Source organism: Nicotiana attenuata, unplaced genomic scaffold (assembly GCF_001879085.1).
Source record: "Nicotiana attenuata strain UT unplaced genomic scaffold, NIATTr2, whole genome shotgun sequence".
In the NCBI taxonomy this organism is placed as follows: Eukaryota; Viridiplantae; Streptophyta; class Magnoliopsida; order Solanales; family Solanaceae; genus Nicotiana; species Nicotiana attenuata.
In genome coordinates this window covers 474,693-498,461 of record NW_017670494.1, presented here as the reverse complement: position 1 = coordinate 498,461, position 23,769 = coordinate 474,693, and the positions used below count along the sequence as shown (strand labels likewise).

The 23,769-nt window shown below is 43.0% G+C and overlaps 1 pseudogene; it reads right to left on the bottom strand.

Annotated features, from left to right (window-relative positions):
* Positions 1-13,447: 13,447 nt before the first annotated feature.
* LOC109240210 lies at positions 13,448-14,991 on the bottom strand (annotated as a pseudogene).
* Between the last annotated feature and the right edge of the window lie 8,778 nt (positions 14,992-23,769).

Below are 23,769 nucleotides of genomic sequence, written 5' to 3'. Positions count from 1 at the left end.
ATCCTTGATCTCAACCCCTATAAGTCACAACTAATTCGCCAGTATACCTCAAACTGAAACTGATACGACACTCAGTCGCGCAATCAACTTATCAATAGCAGACTCCCCCACTTAGCTCAATGCCACTGATCAAAACACACCATAACTCATGATACCCATACTCTATTACTGCCATACTACCATAGTGAGATTAAACTAAACCCCTCATAAGCTCACGTATCACAAACCAGCTAGTACTTCAAATCTCGCATTCACCCTCGTACCGGTCAAGCCCACTCTTTAAGCGATCCAAATTCAAGGTTCAACACATATAAAGCACTGGTAACAGAGGTCTTCCAACAAACAACATAAGGATCACACAACTTCATAATACTCCACAAGAGATAACCCACCTACTTCGCCTCAAACTAACATCTCTGCATACCCTTCCACCGTCACAAGAATTACGCAATCACTTAATCTTCCTGAGTCTGAACTCATATCATGACATGAAATCTACTTCACTCCCCAACTAGACAACATAAAAGGATCCTTCAACACACCCACAACTCGGGCTATACATCAATTCACAATGGAAATCAAGCAGTAGGTAGTTCTTTCTACCCTCAAGCGGACCCTACTCGTCACATTCAAATCATATGAACCCATCTCACAGACACATCATACTCATCACATAGCCATCCAGTCATCACTTCCACTAATAGGGGCACTACCGAACATATAAATCCAGAAGCACGTGCTCACATAATCAACACCTCAATGCTCAAGCTACAAGCAGAGCCCGGCCTCAAGTCCTCCAGACTGGCCCAACATCACACAAAGAAATCACATCTCTCCCCTCGATCCGAGAATCACAAGCCGTCGATGCACAGCTGATACCGAGTGCTTAAGTGCGCATACGAACGCGTGGAAGGAATTCAAGAGTTACATTTCAAGCTGAAGCAAGGACGCACGATACGAATTCAAGAATGTGGGATTTTTTCTAAAGGTTCTGCAGCCTCCCGAGGATAAGTAGGCCAGCCGAAACAACACGAACAATACATAAGATCTTTTGTAAATATTGTATTTTTCTAAAACAGATAAAACCTCAAATCTTTCATACTAATATGTATCAACGAAAATACGCGGAATCATGTAAATACATCAACCCAGCCCGAATCTGGTGTCACTAGTCATGAGCCACTAAATACAATTCAACACTGTCTGCTTAATACAATATAAGCCTGAAATATAAAATAATAAGGATAGGGAGGGGAAGGCAGGGCTGCGAACGTCGTGTAGCCAACTTACTATCTCCAATGAACCTGCCACCGAGCTCAGAAATATCTGGATCTGCACACAAGGTGCAGGGAATAATGTAAGTACGCCAACCCAGTAAGTAATAAAATTAAATATTGACTAAGCAATAAGAAATCACGTAAACCACGTCAAAGCACCACAGTGGGTACAGTATATTTCCAAAACAGGATACTAATCAAATCATCTCGTTAAAACTCCGATTTCAGTAAAAATCCTTTGAAAAATGTCTTTCTAATAGTTCAGTAGTGGTTTAACGTAGTTCATAGTGAAAGTGATAAAAAATCATAATCGGCCTCTCGGGCAAAACGTAGTTCGTATACAGCCCCCCGGACAAAACATAAAGCATATACATCTCAAGCAGGAAAAGTGCCAGAGGAAATAACAAAGCCAAATCAGTGATTAAATTCCGAACATCTCGTAAAAACTCCAGTTTCAATGAAAATTGTTCAAAACATTTGTTTAACATTTTCTATAGAGGCTAAGTATAAAGATGAGTGAAAGCTGTAATTTAATTCAACATATTCAATATAGACTCACTTTAAGGAGAAGCAAAATCAGTAATTTCATATAAACAAGCCCCTCGGGCAAAGCATCACTCATATATATATAGCCCCTCGGGCAAGCCTCTCAGTCACTCGAGACTCAACTCTCATCAATCAGCGCTCACACTCAGAACTCACGCTCAATAGGTACCGTATAATAACCGATGCAGCGTGCAGCCCGATCCATATATATAGTCGACTGTGCTCACTGGGGGTGTGCAGACTCCAGAGGGGCTCCTACAGCCCAAGCGCTATATCGCTGCGGCGTGCAACCTGATCAAATATATCATTGTGGCGTGTAGCCCGATCCATATACATATCAATATCGCTGCGGCGTGCAGCCCGATCCATAAATATATATATATAATATCGCTGCGGCGTGCAGCCCGATCCATAAATATATATAATATCGCTGCGGCGTGCAGCCCGATCCATAAATATATTTAACATTGCTGCGGCGAGCAGCCCGATCCATAAATATATCTATAATCCTCACCACCAGGCCCTCGGCCTCTCTCAGTCATCAACCTCACAATCAGACCCTCGGTCCCTCTCAGTCATCAGCCTCACAAGCCACTCGGGCTATCAGTAGAATAGGGTGCTTAGCCCAAACAAACTTTCAGATATTTAAAACAGAGTATTAAAACTGAATCAAAAGTAAATAGGTAAAAAATCATGACTGAGGATATGCTTTCAAATCAAACAGTGCGAGGAAACAGTAGCAAAAAGCCCCTAAGGGTCCAAACGGTTGGCACAAGGCCCAGATATGGCATTCAGCCCAAAATATAGTAATATTTTCTAGAACACAATGATATCAAACAATTTTCAATCAAATACGCGACTTAACAGTCGCACGGGACGGACCAAGTCACAATCCCCAACAGTGCACGACCCCACGCTTGTCATCTAGCGTGTGTGTCATCACAAAGTAGCACAACGATGTGAAATCCGGGGTTTCATACCCTCAGGACAACATTTACAATCATTACTTACCTCGATCTGGACGAACACCAACACGGCGATGCCCTTGCCGCTCGACTTGGCCTCAAATCACCTCGAATCTATCCAAAAATCAGAATCATAACATCAAAACATGCCAATGGGACAAAGCCCACGCGAAAATTATCAAATTAAACTCAAAATCCCGAAATTGGCCAAACCCGGCCCCCGAGCCCACGTCTCGGAATCCAATAAAAATCAGATCAATAGAATCCTTATCCTCCCACGAGTTTATAAATATCAAGAACATCAAAATTGGACCCAAAACGGCCCCTCAAATCCCTAATCAAAGTCTCAAGTTCCAAGCCCTAAATTCCCAATTCTTTCTCCAATTTTCCCTCAAATTTCATGATTAAACAATGAATAATCACCATAAACACAAGATATAAGCCCAGGTAGCTTACCTCTCTGAAACTACTTGTTTCCCTCTTGAAATCACAGCTTGGAGCTCCAAAATCGACCAAAAATGGTGGAAGAATGACCAAAATTCGCGAAGGAATGCTTATATAGTTTCTGCCCAGGGATTCCGCACCTGCGATCCTATAAGCGCATCTGTGCTTCCGCTTCAGCGGAAAAATATCCGCTTCTGCAGATTTCACTTGCCTCACCAGGTCTCGCATCTGCGGCCGCTTCACCGCTCCCGCGGCATCGCAGATGCGGTTTTCCAAGCCGCACCTCTGTTCCTACACGCACCTGCGCCTCTCTTCCGCTCCTGCGGAGCTCGCACCTGCGGTCCCCAATCTGCAGGTGCGGATATGACAGAAGCAGCAATACCAGCTGTAATTTCCCAAGTTCAAACTCTCCGAAAACTATCCGAAGTCATCCCGAGGCCCCCGGGACCTCAACCAAAAATACGAACAAGTCTTATACCACTATTCAAACTTGTACCAACCTTCGGAACACCTAAAACAACACTGAAACATCGAATCACCCTCGGATTCAAGCCTAAGGATTCCAAAACCTCCAAAATCTGCAAATGATCAAAAATTCTATCAAACCTCATCCGAATGACCTGAAGTTTTGCACCACGTCACAAATGATACAACGGACCTACTCCAATTTCCGGAATTCCATTCCGACTCCGATATCAAAATTTCCACTACCAACCGAAAAATGCCAAAATTCCAATTTCGCCAATTCAAGACTAAATCTACCACGGACCTCCAAAATACATTCCGAACACGCTCCTAAGTCCAAAATCACTCGACGGAGCTAAGCAAATCATAAAAATCCAAATCCGAGATCGATTACTAAAAAGTCAAGACTGACTCAAACCTTTCAGATTTAAAGCTTCAAGTTGAGAACCATTCTTCCATATCCATTCCGATTAACCTGAAAACCACAACCGACGGTTTACATAAGTCACAATATATAATACGGTGCTAGTCATGCCCGAGAACTGGCGAGCAAAGTGCAAATGCTCAAAACGACCGGTCGGGTCATTACAGTTCTATATGTAGAAGTCATCTGGTTCATTCTCTGTATTAAACCTGAATCTGTCCATGAAGTCCCATGCCCATGCTTATCCAATTAACCCACTTCTTGTAATTCTAATTGGCATACCAAGATAGGGTGTCTCCAGTAAGACTCCTCATGAATAGTTTCATGTGAATTCTTTCATCTTTCCCAACTCCCACGAGCTTATCACAGTATGTCCTCAAATGTACCTTTGGGTCACCCGTTCCGTCAAACATCTCAAACTTGGGAGGTTTGTAACCTTCTGGTAGTTCCACGTCCGGTTGAATGCATAGATCCTAATAATTCAGACCCTCAATTACTTTGCCTCCTTCAATACCCTGGACTCGGCTTGTGAGCTTCTTGAGCTCTTCCTCCATGTTCTTAATGAGTAGGTCCTTCTAGGTGAATTCTGGAGTGTATGAGAATGGCTGAGTAGAGTGGGGTAAGGTTTCCACGTATATGGGATTATTCTGGTGGGTGCCGGGGGTTGGAGTGTAGTGGTTATCATTAGTTGAATTTTGCGGATGAGGAATAGGTAGTGGGGTATTCTAAGGAGTATGGTGAGTGGATTGTGGGTATTGAGTCGAGAGATGTTGGTGTTGAGAAAGAGTAGGTATTGGTGGAGGATTAGGATTTCGGGGAGGTGTTGCGTATTGATGGGGTGCGAGAGGATTTTGTGGACGTTGGTTTGGTTTGTTTTGAGGAGGTGCTGGGTTTTGGGCGTTTTGGTGGTTAAGATCTGGGATTTTCTACTCCAACCGTAGGACCAAATCGTTCTAGGCCGGAGTACTCCGACCATCTGAAGTTTCAATATTCTCAGCATGTGCAGCATTTTCCTTCTGGATACCACTCATATCATCCATCTTAGCTTTTCCCTTGCCTTTCGGATTATTTGGAGGAGGAAGAGGTGGAGGGCCTCTACATCTGGTGTGATATGCTGACGATGCAAGTATGTGCGAACCAACCTTAGGAGATGGGAATCATCAAAATAAAGAAAAATACAAAAAAGGTAAACAAGTCAGTAAGGATTCTGAAAAGCATTTGCAGTATTTAAACACGTATTGTAGGAACGTAAATTCGTATCCTAATTTTGGGAACCTCGTTATGCCCGAGGTAAGCCTAGCGACAAGTAGATTTGGAGAGATTTAATGCCGATAAATGCCTCATTTCATTAATGTAATAAAGAAGACGAACCTAAAAACGACGATAAATAAATGAGTTACTAATGGCATTTGCCTTATTACATTCAAAATGTTTCAGAAAAATAGCTAAATCTAATCTACTTGGTCCCGGAGGGACCTTCTTGGATCCGTCGATCTGATTCCTCAGGTCGTGCATGTCCAACAACAGGTACGCCCTTGCTAGGTGTCCTCCCTCGTTGCCCTCCGCAGTTTGACAATAGGCGACCCTTTTCCTCATCTTTCCAGTTCCATTAGACCCTACTCCAAATATTCCAGTCTTTCTGTCGATCTTGTAGCCATTTCCTTCCACTCATTAATTGACTCCATGTCGAACTTGTGTTGTTCCAAATGCCTGGCTTTGGATTCAAGGGCTCTTTTGCCTAGCCTCTCATATTTTACTTGTGCTTCAGCAGCTTCATCTATAACCCTGTTTCCTTGACCAACTCCTGGCTCGACTATTCCTGCTATGTTATCTTCTAACCATGATGGGTAGAAGTACACATGACCTGCGTGATATCGGTCTGGCTCGATGGTATCATTTTCCACGATAATCTTCAAGTGCCACATGTGCTGGGCCTCACATTGATATGGAATGGAATCTCCTTGAAAATCGGCTCTGTAATGGCTCATTTTGGAGACTCGTGGTATGACTTGTTTTCTACCAGCTTGTCTCATGACCCTGATAGGAACATAGGGATGTATTCCCCTTAACCCAATCAACACCAAGTGCGGAACATCCCTGGATATGATGATGAATTCATTAGTAGGGAACCACTCGAACATCCAGTGAACCTGGTCCTCGGTCAAATTGTTGAAAAACTGTGCCCATTCTGTAGCATTCTCTGGCTGTGCGAACCTGTCTGGGATAAAGGTCATTCTTTTAGGATGGTGGAAAGCTATGTGATAATTCCAGGGTCTCCGTGGAAACTCTTGGCGGTATTGGCCCCTCTGAAGATGCTCTAACAACCAAATTTGCAGTAGCAAGTTGCAACCCTCAAAATGTTTGAACCCTTTCTTGCAATGATCCAGAGCTCGGTATATTTCTGCTACAATCATCGGAACAATAGTGTATGTTTGTCCCTCAATTCCCTCCATTAAAGCTTTGGTTACCATGGCTAGTCTGGTGTGAATTCTGTCCCCTTGGCTTGGAAACACTATCATACCTAGAAAGCAGACGATAAATACAAAAACCCTACGATGAGTCCAACCCAGGGAAGTGATGGAGAATTCATCATGAAAGATATGGTAAGATTTGTTGTGTCCATATCGTTCAAAGAGGAAGTCGAAGGGTATGTAGGACTTTTTTAGGCACTCCAAGTCATCATTCTTTCTCAGACCCATCATTTTCAGAAACCCCCTGGTAGTGCGGTTTTTCGGTACTAGTAAACCGGGACTATCCCATGGTAATCCATCGAATCCTCCTATTTCCTCCAAAAGAGGAGTCATTTCTATATCGCCAAAACGGAATACAACTCTTTCTCCGTCCCAGAACATAGTAGCAGCCTCATTCAGCATGTTGTTTGGTTGGATGTCCAATAAAGAGGGTAAGTTTCCAAGAACCCTTTTCACGTGATTTTTGTCTCTTGGTGAAAGGTTTTCCCACCAATCTAACAATAACGATGGTATAATTTGTACCAAGCCGAACCTGGGGACTTCATGCCTCATTTTCTGCAAAATAAACAGAGTTAGACCCTTGCCCCCTCCGGATTCGACTATTTACACATTAACGATTAGCATGTCGGCATTTATCTCTCCAAATAATGCACATATCGTGGTTGCGCCCGTTGGGATTATAGAAATCCCGATGGACATTGGACAAGGTTTTCTTAGAGGGTTATTATGCGGACAACATATTAACCCAGGCTAGGTTTGATCATGATGCATGTACAGTTATTATCAGAGTAAGGTTTCAATTGAAGTCTAGACTAGTACCCTCAAGCGGACAACTTGAGATGGAAAGGCACGGAACCGTCGACTGCACCGCTGATCGACTAGTTTTACCGCAAATAAGCCTTTCCAAATTTAAAGGGTGATTTTAGGAAGAGCGCAGACACTCATCAAGCGCCACTATAGTATTAGTACGCATGAGTGGAATATGATGTTGAGCATGCAGTTATGCAAAAAAAATAACATGTTGTCAAGTATTTGCACGATGAATAATGATACAATGCGGTATTTAATAATTGTAAAGACATTCAAGAAAGAAAAACATAGAGATAAGTCAGTTTCCGTAGAAAAAAGTGATAAAACAGGGAAGAGAAATCATAAATAAATAAAGATATGCAAATAAATTCACATAGAGGGGAAAGGGAAGGGGTGTGCAAGTATTTACGGAATAATAAAGACATGCTTAAAGACTAATTCATAAACAAGTTCGTTATGGTAAGAGCCTAAAGATATCCCCAGCAGAGTCGCCATGCTGTCGCGCCCCCTTTTTCTCGCGAAATCGGGTTTCGACATTTATGGGACAACTCCTTTTTGAGAGGGTAGGGAATTGGAATTGAAAGAGTCGCCACCTAACGGATTAACGTGTGTCAGGGCACCTAAAGCAGATAACTCATGTTGTACTAGTTTACATCACCAGAGATCGGGTAAGGGATCAAAATTACCTTGAGGGGAAGGTGTTAGGCACCCCTCGAGGTCCACAACGGTGGGTCCCGGCCGAACTTAAATTGTGAATTAGTCTAATAAATAATCGAAAGGAATATTTAATAGGGATGGGGGGTCCTAATTTTTTTAGCCTAAAGGATCACCCCGTGCAACATAAATAATACTTCGTAACTCCCTCGAGTCGGGGTGTTACTCATATTATTCAGCAGGCACAGACTATCATCTCCTGCTACCCGATTACTATCTTTAAGTTGTTACCTAAAGCGCTCTAATTCATTCTAGTTCGATCCCTATGCGTGCACTACCCATCCCTTACTTATGGCCGTGGAGGTATTAGGACCTCTATGTGAGATAGTTCTAGACCCAGCCTACGTTGCTCAAAAATGTAAAAGTCTAGTCAACAAGGAAAAACAATTAGGACTTTCAGATAGCAAGCAAATATAGGCTCATGTTGACCTCCAGACAAAAAGCACGCAATTGATTCAGCAAACCTTATTAACTTTAACGTCCTATAGGCAGGATGTCTATACGAGAAAACAGAGTGCAGAGGAAATTTTATCAAGGCGAGTATTAAAACTTGTTGTTTGCCTACTGATTTTATTCAACATGGTATGGGCAGTTCAGGCAGTAATACATCACAATTATAAATCCAGAATTATTAAATCCTACAAGTATATTGCCTAAGTGGTTGCCAAGGGCGATTGTATTTAGAATCAATTGATAGAATCCTATGGGCATGATTTCTACGAGTTTGATGATTACAGGCCTATAGACATGATTTCTAGGTGTAGCACTAACTTTAACTTGCAGAGATTGGTTATATTCCCTTTTAATCCTATAGGCATGATCTCTAACTGTTGTACTTACTTAAGTCCTATAGGCATGATTTATAGGTTTGAAAACTGGTTTTAGTCCTATAGGCATGGTATCTACTACTGAATTGATTTAGATCCTATAGGCATGATTTCTAACTGATTTTTCATCCTAGAGGCATGATTGCTACAAGCTGTGTATGGGCAGACGTTATGCAGATTGCCAGAAAATCGATCAAATCAAACATCGAGGTCCTATAGGCATGATGGTTAATGCACATTTGTTGGATGGATAGATCCTATGAGCAGGATTTCTAATATGCATTTCAATGCTAACCCTATAGGCAGGACTTCTAATATGCAAACACAGAGTTAACACCATCAATTAAAATCCTATAGGCGGGATTTCTAAGAACAGTATAGAACACATACAATTTTTACCAAATGGACAGAATTGACAGCATGGTTAAATCCTATAGGCAGGATTTCTACCCAGTTTAGCAAGAGGAAATAAGAAAATCCCCCAGCTTTACTAATATCCCCAAATCTGTTATTACAAAGTTATTATAGAGCAGAATAGCAAATGAATTACATAATAGTAATGAGACACTATAGGGAGCCTTCATTAGGCCTAAATAAACCTGGGAACCAGGCCTTCCAACCATAACAACTCTGAGGCACAGCATAGTGATTCATCCATAGCACATTAGAACCAGGCTTCCAGTGTGTCAAAGTTCCCAAGGGCCTCAGGGACCCAGGGCAATGCTCACACCAGTTACATACATTCAGAAGATAGCTCATAAGAGATTGGAAAACCAATCTCCAATGTGTCAGAGTTCACAGGAGTCTCACGTGGACCCTGAGCAGTGCTCACACTGGAGTAGTTGAGATCCTAAGGGACTAAAAGTGGGGGTTTTAAAATCAGTACATAAAAGAGGTAGGGGGTAGGTTTTAAAACAGTTTGATTTCAGAAGAAAACAAGGTTTAGAACACAGAGTTGCAGGCAGAACTGCGCCAAACAAAGTTATGCTCAAACACATAGTTCAAGTAAGTTAAAGGTCTGGTTAAGCTAAACATTCATGCTAGTACCTAGGACAATCATTGTTTAATCATAGAAGCCATTAGGCAAAACAGTTAAGTTGACCATTTACATGAATTAAGTAACCATTTAGAGCTAGGATTAATGAACCAATTTCATGCAAAAAGTATTATAAGGATACTAAGTTCAGAACAAGTGCAGGTTTAACAAATAGTCCAATGAAACTGTCACGACCAAAAATCCACTAAGGGGCGTGATGGCGCCGGACACCACCATCAGGCAAGCCAACCAAATTACTTAATTAAATTCTCGTTTTAAATATTTCTGAAATCTCTTCTTTCATACATTTAAACTATACATAGTAAATTTTACTGAATAAGAAATGAAACCTTTAACAACTTTTAAAATTCTGAATAAACCCATAGACATCCCCAGAACCCGGTGTCACAAGTACATGAGCTATTTCTAAGAAACAATACAATACAACATCCGTCAGGAATACAATTGGACAGAAAGTAAATACATACACTGAAAGAGACTATACTAGCTGCGGGTCGTCTCGAGTAATGCAGCTCACCTAGTCCCAGTATCATCCATGCTGCAACGCCCAGTAGGCCACTAGAAGTACATGTGCCTGTGCAACAAAAATGCACAGCAAGTGTAGCATGAGTACGAAAACAACGTGTACTCAGTAAGTATCCCGTCTAATCTCGAAGAAGTAGAGACGAGAGGTCGACTTCGACACTTACTAGTGGTCCAATAATGTGATATCAATAATACATTAAATCGTGGATTTTTATAAACATGATTGCAATTCAATGGAATGAAGCAGGTAAACAATTCTTTCTTTTATCGGAAATCTCCAAATTTCTTTAAGTCCTTTATACAAATATTCTCAAGCCAGGAAGAGGCAATAACAACTTTAATAAGTTCAAGGCAGCAATACAAGCATGCGCAAATCATGCCGAGGTCGTACGGCTCGATCCAACATAAATGTAAAATGTGCACTGCCGAGGGTCGAGCGACCTGAACCATAGATGCATCTATTACCCTGCTCGCGAATCATACATGCGACGCGGTAAAATATAAATAAACACAACAATCAGTCAATCATGAATTTATCAGGGAACAATTATCCAAGGAAAAGCCAATTCTCTTTTAACAATTCAACAAAATGAAGTTTAATATTTTTAGAAATTCATTTACCAATTCGGTAGGATTTAGAAATTCAATTGTCAATAAGGTTACAGATATTCCAAGTATAGCATGCTTTTGAGTCCTAGACTACCCGGACTTACACATGGTAGTAGCTACGCACGGACTCTCGTCACCTCGTGCGTACGTAGCCCCCACAAATAGGAGCACATAATCGTTTATTTCACCTATGGGGACAATTCCCTCTTACAAAGTTAGAAAGGAGACTCACCTCGCTCCGAAGATCCATAACCGGCATTTCACGCCCTTCCGAAAACTTGAATCGATGCTAAATACTCCAAAACTAGCCAATGATTATGCAAATTCATTAATATACGTTAAACTACTCATATTAATCCAATTTATAACAATTCCTAACCCCGATCGAAAAGTAGACAAAATCGCCCTCGGGCCCACGTGTTCGGATTCCGAAATTTTTAGAAGATAAAGTTTACCCATGGCCTCACGAAATCAAAATATAATTTACTCTTAATTTCATGCCCAAAATCGTGGTCAAATTCCAAGAATATCAATTTTCTAGGTTTTCCTCAAACCCCCAAACTTCTACCAATTTACATGCTAAAATCCATACATAATCAATGTATTTAACTCAAGATAGGTGGGGATAGCTTACCTTATCGTTGATGGTGAAAATCCCCTCTTGAAACCCTCCAAGAATCGCCCAAGCCAAGAAAATATGAGAGAAAATGGCCAAATCCCGATTTTTAAAACACTCTCTGCCTCCAGCACTTTCCGCACCTGCGGTCACTTGACCGCTTCTGCGGTTCCGCAGGTGCGAGAACAATTGCCGCTTCTGCGGTCCGGGGCTCCCCAGTCCATTCCGCTTCTGCGCCCTATTTTCCGCAGATGCGGTCCCGCATCTGCGGAAAAAATGACCTCATCTGCGGTCCCAGCTCTTTTCCGCCAAATTCCGCATCTGCGACCATAGGGCCGCTTCTGCGACTCCGCACCTGCGGCCCTAGTCTCGCAGGTGCGGTTACACCAGCAACCAGCAACTTCAGCTCTTCTTCAAACTCCGAATTCGATCCGTTAACCACCCGAGGCCCCCGGGACCCCAACCAATCATACCAACCAGTCCCAAAACACATTACGGACTTGCTCGAGGCCTCAAATCATATCAAACAACGCCAAAACCACCAATCGACCTCCAATCCAAGCTTTATGAACTTTAGAATTTCAAACTTCTACTTTCGATGTTTTAACCTATCAAATCACATCCGATTGACTTTAAATTTTGAACACAAGTCATATTCGACATTACGGACCTACTCCAACTTTCAGAATCGGATTCTGACCCTGATATCAAAAAGTCCACCTCCGGTCAAACCTCTCAAAAACCTTCAAATTTCTATCCTTAGCCAAATGGCTCCAAAATGCTCCACGAACATCCGCATTCACTTCCGATCGTGCTCCCAACTCCAGAATCACCATACGGAGCTACTCCCAGACTCAGAATCCCAAACAGATATCGATAACACTAAAATGCACTTCAACCCAAACTTATGAAATTTCTTCCAAAATACTAACTTCCACAATAGGAGTCAAAATGTTCCCGGGTCACCTAAAACCTGATTCGGGCATACGCCCAAGTCCGAAATCATCATACGAACCTGCTGGAACCTTCAGATCTCGATTTCGAGGTCGTTTACTCTGAAATCCAATCCTAGTCAATTCTCTCAACTTAAAGCTTCCGAAATGAGAGTTTCCTTTCCAAGTCAACTCCGAATTTTCCGAAATTTAATTCCGACCACGCGTACAAGTCATAATGTCTGAATTGAAGATGCTCATGGCCTCAAACTGCTGAACGGTGCGCTAGAGCTCAAAACGACCAATCGGGTTGTTACAATATTAAGGCCATTAGTGGTTGTGGTTCCATGTTCATCATCATAGATCAAAAAAGTGTTTTGTTCCATATCCATAATTTGTTCCACCGACTGTACGTCGTCCTCCCATATCTACACCTCCTGCTTGATCCATCTGCAAAAACGTGTTGAAAAAATCCGGTGGCTCTTCTTTAATGGTTCTTATAGTCTTTATCGGTGTATATAACTATTGGAGAAACTAATAAATAGTTTAGTGACTTTTTGATCTTAAAATAAAAAATAAATTTATTAGGTAAATTCATCAAGTAGAATGATCATTTGGGATCTTAACTCTATTTGTAGATGATAAAGCCTACGGTCTACCACGGCGATTTTTATGTCTGGTGTGATTGATAAAGACACGAAGCATTTCATTTAATTACCAAGAGTGGAGAAAAAATACATACACAAGGATAGAATATAAACGAAGGAACTGAAGCTTACACACATACGAATTACTAGAAACAAATAGGAAAGAAAATCAAAGGAGAAATAACAAATACTAGTAGGGATAAAAAGACACCCTCTTTATATACAATTTTGCATAGCTCATTTTCCATTCAATTTTGTGTCCTTTATTCATCACATTGAGCAATGAGAAGTCTTAGGCATTGCTCCTGAAGGAACCGAGAGCTTTGACGGCACCAGCTCGGAGGATATACTGGTGGTAGGCGGCGGCGGCAAAGGCTCCGATAAATGGACCAACCCAGAAGATCCAGTGCTCATCCCATGCCTTGCCCTGGTTGTAAATCACGGCTGCTCCGAAACTCCTAGCCGGATTGATACCGGTTCCGGTGATTGGAATGGTGGCTAAGTGGACCATGAATACTGCGAATCCAATGGGAAGTGGAGCCAATACCTTCACATTCAAATTAAAGAAAGATAAAATGATCTAAAATTAGTCTTGGTTTTAGGCACAATAATTACAAAAGAAAAAGAGATTCCACCTTGAGGAGAAAACTTAAATTATGATATATTAAAAAACAATTTGCGTTATATTATGTACAATCACCAACTGAAACTCCAAAGAGTACATAAACGCTAGCAAGTCTATTACCTAGGCAAATTAAATAGTTTCCGGTTTCAGTTTATATAAACCTATAATTTCTTTTTAGTTCATTCTAAAAAAAAATTCCTTTCTAAATATGAAAACTTAAACTTGCAATTTTGCCTTTAATGAAAAGTTTTAAAACAACACAAATATTATGGTATATGCTAGACCAAAGTTTCAAAAAAATTATAACCACACAAAAATAGTAGCTTGTTTAGTATCACAAGTTTTAAAAAAAATTAATTTTTTCTTGAACTTTGTATCCAGCATTAACACCTCCACCATATCTGTCGTAGTAAGCACTTTGAAAAGCCTTCACAAAACCCACACCACATATTGCACCCAAGCACTGTGCTACCATATACACCAAGGCTCTTATCAGTGACACTTTCCTCGCTAAGAACAGCCCAAATGTCACGGCCGGGTTAATGTGTCCTCCTGCATTATTCACATATTAATTTATCAGTACAATAATAAACAATTATGCAAAGCACGGATGGGACAATCTTTGCTATAAATAGACGAAAAATAATAAAGAAAAGTTTCAGCTTGAAAAAAACCCACTAACCAGAGATACCGGCGGTGCAGTAAACAAGAACAAAGATCATGCCACCAAAGGCCCAAGCAATACCAAGGATGCCAACGCCGCCACAGACGTCGCCATTAGCGTCAACGTCTGACTGGTGCTTGTAGCCAATAACCGTGAGTACAGTTACGTAAAGAAATAACAAAGTGGCAATAAACTCAGCAATAGCAGCTCTGTAAAAGGACCATTGTTTCAGCTCCTCAAAATCAATCAAGGGTCCTGGTGGTGGGTCCGTGTAGTCCTTTGCTGAAAACTCTGTTGCTGCTTCTACGTCTTTTCCCATTACTAATTATATATTCAACACTCTGTTGCTGCTCTGTTTTTAGGTGTGATGAGAAGTCAGAGGTGAGGGGGCAACTATTTATATTAGTATAGAATGAAGCGGAAGAGCAAAGAGGGGATGATTAATTATTTAAATTAAACATTTAAGCCGCCCAATACATATTACAATTGTGGAATTGGTCCCACGGCCACCGTTGTCACACGACGGCTATCACTTCGGGTGGTTTGGTTGTGAAACAAGTTATTTCATGATTAATTATTTCGAAATTAATTATTACACCTTCTCATGGGGATAAAAAAAATAGTTGAATACCATAATTTTATCCCCAATAAAAAGAAAACTGTAAAAAGACACACGTTAAGTACTAACTAGCTTATGTGAATTCAACATTTTTTTGCTATAAAATAAATATAGCAAGAGATTATTTTAGTCGAAAGGATGAAGATTAGTGAATCAAATTGAAAGACAAGTTATGTCATTAGGAGTTTCCTGGTTCAAACATCATCTATCATATCAAAATTAAGAAATCGTAAAGAACATAAACCAAAGATAAAACCCCCCCAAAAAAAAAATGATAGTGATGTCCTAAGTTTGCTGTCTTCACTTATCATTGTATGGGTCCAAATTTGGACGACCACAGTCATTTGACAAAGGTAACGGAAGATGAGATCTTCATAAGCAGGACGTCTTACGAGGGATGACAGATAGCGGATAGAGGACGCATAGCTGTACAGTTGTGTAGGCCCAATAAGGGGTATTTGGAATATTCTCGCAAATATTCCCTAGGGTATGTTTTCTTGGGTGCAGAAAGGAGCTAACTCTTATATATAGCGGAAAAAATACCTAGTAGAGGAATCTTCTTCAGTTTTTGGGACCTTTTCGGTTGAAAGCAAAACTCATACAATCTCTCCTATATTGAAGATTGTCCATTTCATTGTACAATTACCGCCTTTTTCATAATATTAACAAATACTTTCCATTGCGTTCATTACTTATATCTTCTGTTCTAGATTTTATTATGCTTAGCTGAGATTTACCCCTTCATTTTCTTTGATTGATTTGTTCACTAAGGTTCCAATATCTTTTGAAACAAACAATTTGGCGCCGTCTGTGGGAATTTCTTTAGCTGAGACTTTAGTTTCATCTAGATCCTTGAAAGAAATAATCACTTCTTCCTGGCCTCGCAAAGATCAACAATGGCAGGAAAGGGGGAAGCAAGACTAAAAGCGATAGTAGGCGTCGCTAGCAACCTTATGGATTCTATCAACGAGGCCGGCCGGGAAGACAATTAAAATACAATGCCAGGCGCCACACCCGAGGGAGATACCTCACCACCCCCACCCCCACCCCACCCCCCCGCACGAAGGCGTGACTGTCTCGCGTGAGAGGAAAACTTCAACATCCACAGTAGGAGAAGCTCCACCAGCTGTGAAAAGACTATTAGAAGAGTGGTTAATAAACACCTTGAGCGGTATACTCGACCAACCTGTTCAGAGGGATATCGAAGGCACAATGTGCGCTGACACCACAACTATCACCGATGAACCGGAAACTCCACGCACAGGTAATACTAACACTGACAACGATGCAGGTAAGAATGCACTTGCAGCCATCCTAAAAAAATGGAAGAAATGAAAAATGAGAACAAAATGCTCCGTGATCAGATGAAGGAGCACCAAGAAAGGGTCGATAAAATACCGGGCGCTCCAAAGATGCTACCAAAACGAGACGTCAGCCGATTCATCGAGCAACCCTACACTAAAGTGGCAGTCCCCCATGCTATTCCAAAAACCTTCAAAATGCCGCCATACTTAAAAATATACGATGGCACCACAGACCCAGAAGATCACATAATCCACTACGTCACGGCAGTGAAAGGCAACGATCTATCGAAAGAGCAGGTGTCATCCGTGCTGCTGAAAAAGTTCGGTGAAACCCTAGCAGGAGAGCACTGACATGGTATTCCCAACTATCGGCACGGTCAATATCAACATTCGAAGAAATGGCAGATAAATTCGTCACCGCTCATGCAGGAGCCAAAAAGGCAGAAGCCATGGTGAACGATATCTTTGCCGTTAGACAAACGACAGGCGAGGGACTTCGGGATTTCCTAGCCCGGTTCAACAGGGTAAGAATGAGCCTACCCAGTGTATCAGAGGGGATGGCGGTAGCAACCTTCCAAAATGGGTTAAATAGAAATGGGTCGAAAGCGACAAAAAAACTGCTAAGTAGGCTCATGAAACACCCTCCCACTACTTGGGAAGAAATCCATAACGCATATTGTGCCGAAGTAAGGGCAGATGAGGATGACTTAAATGGTCTGATCCAATAGCTAACCTCAGTACAAACCGAAATAAGGCGAGACAGCCGTAACGACAGTCGAAGGGACCAACTATCCCATTTCAATCGAGAGAGGCATCAGCCCTACATCTGGACATCCATCCTACCTCCACCACGACATGCAGATGTCACACCCCGACGCACCGTGCCACAGCAAAATGAGAGAGGTATGCCCCCATTATTATCTGCTCATAACTTTTGCGTTTCTCCTTTAGAAATAGTGTATGCACTAGAAAAGCTCGGCACGAAGGTGCAGTGGCCGCTGAAAATGAAGTCGGATCCAAGCACCCGGAGATCAAACGCTCTGTGCGAGTTCCATCAGGAAAAGGGACATAAGACCGAAGATTGCATAGGCTTGCGACAGGAAGTGGTAAGAATGGTGAACCAAGGACACCTAAAAGAACTGCTGAGTGATCGAGGATGGGCTAACTTCGCTCGTGGGCGCGATCAACCCCAAGGAGCCCCAAAACCACCTTCATCGGCTTGTGTCATACAAATGATCATTGGCGGCTGTGACGATACAGTAATCAACCATGTGAAGTTCACCACTACACACCAATTCAGGCGAACAATCGCTCACGAACAGTATGATGACCTCGAAGACAGTATCATCTTCGATAAGTCAGATACCCACGGTTTGTCTTTCCCTTACTATGATGCTCTGGTTATAACTTTACGTATTGTGGATACCGATGTAAAAAGAATAATGGTGGATGTTGGAAGCGTTGCGTGTATTATCCACCCACGAGTCCTCGCACAGATGAGACTCAAGGATAAGATAGTACCGTGCTGCATAACACTAACGAGTTTTAATAATGCAGTTGAACGAACCTCAGGAGAAATAATACTGCCCGTTCTGGCTGGAGGAGTCACTCTGGAAACGACTTTTCACGTCATGAACCAGGAAACAGCCTACAACACTATCATAGAACGTCCATGGATACACGCCATGCGAGCCGTCCCTTCAAGTTTCTACCAAGTGATCAAATTTCCTACCCCATGGGGAATATTCAGCATCCTGGGCGAGCAACGTACAGCAAAAGAATGCTACCGCATCGCCCAAGATTGCACGCACACCTAGAAACTAAAGGGAGCGAGTGTGGAAGCATAGCAATCAGCTATGTCGGGAACCAAACCCGACATATAGACGGTGGCCATCAAAGATCCAGATGTCGTAGAGGCCTGCAAGGCAACTGTGGAAGACCTCGACCCCGTTCAATTGGACAATGCTGACAGCACAAAGAAAGCTTATATCGGGCACAACCTCTCAGAACCAGGTAAGTTCCATGAATTCTTAAGTAAGAACGCTGATCTGTTTGCCTTCTCCCACTCAGATATGCGGGGAATCCCAAGGGACATCGCCACACATCGGCTGAATGTCGACCCTCTCTACCCGCCTGTGCGGCAAATGAGGAGAAAGTTCAACGCCGCAATCAACGATGCAGTCAGCGAAGAAAGCGATAAGCTACTCGCTAATGGTTCCGTTCGAGAATCAAACTATCCTGAGTGGGTCGCCAATGTGGTCATGGTGAAAAAGAAAAACGGGAAATGGCGGATGTGTGTCGACTTCACCGACCTAAACAAAGCCTGCCCAAAAGATTCCTTCCCACTACCACACATCGACCAGCTCATCGACGCAACAGCAGGCCACGAACTATTAAGCTTCCTAGATGCCTATTCTGGCTACAAACAAATCCCAATGGCAGAAGAAGATCAAGAAAAGACCACTTTCATCACCCACCAGGGGACATACTGCTACAGAGTTATGTCGTTCGGACTCAAGAATGCAGGGGCGACGTACCAAAGACTGGTCACCAAAATGTTTAAAGAACAACTTGGAAAAACTATGGAGGTCTACATCGACGACATGTTAGTGAAGTCAAAAGAGAAGGAGGATCACATTGGTCATCTGAAGGAAGCCTTCGAAATATTGAGGCAATACGGAATGAAATTGAATCCGGAAAAATGCGCCTTTGGCGTAGCCTCGGGTAAGTTTCTCGGTTTTCTAGTATCACAAAAGGGTATCGAGGTCAATCCAGACCAGATCAAGGCCATCGAAGGAATACCAGAGACGTTGACCAGCAAAAAGTAGGTACAGAATCTGACGGGACGAATAACCGCCCTATCGAGGTTCATCTCACGGTCGTTAGATAGGTGCCATAAATTTTTCAACGTACTTAGGAAGGATCACGGATTACAGCAAAACTTGGAATGTGTCGACGCCCTAAAGAAATTAAAAGCATACCTATCCTCACCGCCACTACTGGTCAAGGCGGATCCAGGCGAATGCCTCCTGGTGTATCTAGCAGTCTCCGAAGTCGCGGTAAGTGCAATTTTGGTCCGCGAAAGCAAAGGTACGCAGTCTCCAATCTATTACGTCAGCAAAACCCTAATTGATGCCGAAACAAGGTACCCTCACCTTGAGAAATTAGCTCTGGCATTAGTCGTAGCTTTACAGAAGCTTAGACCATATCTTCAATGTCACCCCATAAAGGTGGTAACAACCTTCCCCCTCAGGGGCATCCTACACAAACCCGAGCTATCGGGCAGGTTGGCCAAATGCGCCATAGAATTAAGCGAGCACGATATAACGTATCAACCGCGAACTTCTATAAAATGGCGAGTGCTCGCCGACTTCGTCTCCGATTTCAGTGCAAAAATATTGCCTGAAGCAGAGTAGGAGGCGCTCCAAGCGTCATCTCCCTCCGACCTATGGGTCCTCTATACCGACGGTGCATCTAACGCATCGGGCTCGGGACTGGGACTCATCCTCGAAGTCCCTAAATGTGACATGATTCGCCAATCCATATGATGCCCGAAATGACTAACACCGAGGTCGAGTATGAAGATGTGATTGCAAGATTGAAATTAGCCCTAAAATATGGCGCTCGGCGACTCGTCTTACATTGCGACTCCCAGCTTGTGGTGAATCAAGTCACTGGGACTTTCCAAATCAAAGAACCGAGACTTCAAAAGTACCAGTCAGAAATTACCAAACTACTACCAGAATTCATTGAATGCCGCCTCGACCAGATACCCAGAGCGCAGAATGCCAAAGCAGATGGCCTCGCCAAGTTGGCGGAAACCACCGAAATATCAACAAAGAAAACGTGGTCATCCTCCTCCATTCCTCGATAGACCAGGTCGAGGTACATTCTATAAATATGACTTGGGACTGGCGCAATCGTATCATAACTTATTTGCAGGAAGGAACGCTCCCACAAGATAAGAAAGAAGCCAAAAAACTCCGAATACTGGCGGCCAGGTACAACCTCGTGAATCACGACCTTTACAAAAGGACGTTTGGTGGCCCCCTGGCCAAATGCCTCAGACCAAACTAAACGAGGCGGGTATTAGAAGAAGTACACGAGGGGCACTGTGGTGCTCATACAGGAAACCGTGCCCTCATCAGATGCCTCATCCGCGCGGGATACTATTGGCCCACCATGAAAAAAGAAGCCGCAAGCTACGTCAGGAAATGTTAACAATGTCAAAAATATGCCCCTATGATACACCAAGCAGGAAAACTGCTGCACTCCGTCACTTCGCCATGGCCATTCATAAAGTGGGGGATGGATATTGTCGGAAACCTTCCAGCAGGACGAGGTAAGGTACGCTTCCTTTTGGTTTTAACTGACTATTTTTCTAAAGGGGTGGAAACAGGTGCATACACGCAGATACGTGAACAAGAAGTTATCGCATTCATATGGAAAATATAGTATGCTGCTTTGGCATTCCCAAAAAAATCAGCTGTGACAATGGACCCCAGTTCGTCGGAAAGAAAACAACCGAGTTCTTTGAAATGCACATCAAGCGAATACTCTCCACACCATACACCCCGCCGCCAACGGTCACGCCGAGTCTTCCAATAAAACGATATTAAATATATTAAAAAGGAAGCTCGAAGACGCGCTATGGCCTGAACTACTTCCAGAAATACTATGGGCATACCGCACCACGCCAAAACTAGCACAGGCGAAACGCCATACTTCTTAGTCTACGGGACTGATGCGGTTATACCCGTCGAAGTTGGAGAACCTAGCCTGAGATACTCCAACGAGAGAGGACCAAGTAACGATGAAAGTAGATTGCAAGACCTAGATGAAGTCGAGGAGCAAAAGGACATGGCTCACATAAGAATGGTAGCCCAAAAACAACAAGCAGAGAGGTACTATAACAAGAAAGCCAAAATACGACCACTAAAGGTCGGAGACTACGTTCTCAAAGCTGAAACATAGGTAGCAAAAGACCCTAATGAGGGAAAGCTGGGAACAAACTGGGACGGGCCATACAAAATCACAGCCTCAGCGAACAAAGGAGCGTTTCAGTTAGAGAGGAAAACTACTCCAAAACAATTGGAATGTCGCCTATGTCAAATACTTCCACTTCTGAAAAAAGGCGCCCCCTGAGTCGTACTCTTTTTCCCTTATCCGGGTTTTGTCCCAATCGGGTTTTCTCGGTGAGGTTTTTAATAAGGCGGCAAGGGAGACGCCTATAGGTCCGAAGTGTTATTCATTACCCCGCCCGTCGATATAATCTCCAGGCCGAGTAATGAAGGGACTGGGCATAGATAGCCAAATCTCCATTGTATGTACAAAGTCAACACGTATTTTCTACGAGAATGTAATCAAATCTCCATTATATGTACAAAGTCAACACGTATTTTCTACGAGAATGTAATCAAATCTCCATTGTATGTACAAAGTCAACACGTACTTTCCACGAGAACATAATCAAATCTCCAACGAATGAATGAAACCAACGTCCACTATACTCCAACTGACAGAATAGAGCGCCACCCATACGACGGGATACTACTTCGACGCTAGTTCGAAAGTAACATCCCTATGGCTAAGGCCATCGACTAAGAAACGTGTTCGACCTCGCTCGAACTGCGACGGGATATTACTTCGACGCCAGTTCTAAAGTAACATCCCAATGGCTAAGGCCATCGACTAAGAAACATGTTTGACCTCGCTCGAACTACGATGGGATATTACTTCGATACCAGTTCTAAAGTAACATCCCAATGGCTAAGGCCATCGACTAAGAAACGTGTTCGACCTCGCTCGAAAAAAGAGAGGAGATAAAAAAGAAGGAGTCTGACCTCACTCGAAATAAAATCGATCTGACAGTCCGACAAATGCCCAGAATGTCATGAAAATTACAAAAGTTACCACCAAATCAACAAAACAATTTCTTCATTACAACAAATTGTTACTGGCACCTATCTTTACAGTGGGCTCAAAGACGCCCTTACAAAAATCCTACGACAAAAGAAAGTACAAACAATACTTTACTATTATACATTGTCCGCGGTACCATACACATCTTCATACCAAGAGTCGGAAGCAAGACGGTTTGCATCATCAGAATTGATGTCATCTCCATCAGGTGAAAGAGGGTCGTACCCATATGCCTCACGAGCTGCACGAGCTTTGGCACGAACATCCCGAAGCTCGGCGTCAGACGCCCTCCCCTCAGCATGAAGAGCCTTATGAACATCGAGCTTGGCCTCGGCATGAACCCACAACTCGTATACACGACGAGGCACACCAGGATCAGCTGAAGCACGAGACGTAGAAGGTTGTGAGTTTTGGCGCACGTCTTCCGCCCTCAGTGACGCCACCTGCCCGATCATTGCGGATAACTCTGCCTCCAGCTCCTTTACGCGCCCCTCGAGCCCCACTACCTTAAGCTCAAACGCCTCTTTCTCCTTGGTCCGCTCCAACCTACAGACGCAAAGGGTATCTTCCAACACCGCCGCTTCAGAAATAATGGTCGCCAATCTATCAGCACTATCACTCAACTCGCCCTTAAGACCGTCAATCTCCACCGCCTTCACACCCAATTCAGTGGTTAGAATGGGCAACATTACTTGCAGGTCGGTATTCTCAGCCATCACCCCTCTACTTAATTCGAGCTTATCTTCCTTAGCCTTGAGGGACGCTTCGAGTTCACTATTGCGGGCAACTGCCTTCATGAGATCCTCGGCTCGCTTTCTCAGCTCCTCGACCTTGCGCGCTAGTTGGTCCTCACTTTGTTTAAGCCCTTCACGGAACAGTTGGAACTCGGGGTCCTGATGGTAGACGTCGGCCATCACATGATGCTTTGTGCGATACTCTTGATATTTGGAGAACATCTTCTCATAGACGGCCACCCTCTTCCTTTCCCGGCGGTCGCGTTCAATCTCCATGATAAGAGTCTGGTACAACAAGAAAAAGTCAAAACAAAAAGACAGGCCAAAAATAGTAGCGCGAACCCAACAACGAAATGGAAGAGAAAGATATCTACCCGCTAGGCCATGCCGGAGACATTCCGAGACAATTCTGTGTCGTTCATCATTCTAAGAGCCTCGCTCTCAGGGGCGGCACATAAAGGGGCTAAAACAGACACCACCTGATCACAGTTCGACAACATGTTATAGTCTCCAGGGACAACTATATGCCGATCCGAGCCCTCCATCCTAACCTCCATATGAGTGTGGCGCTC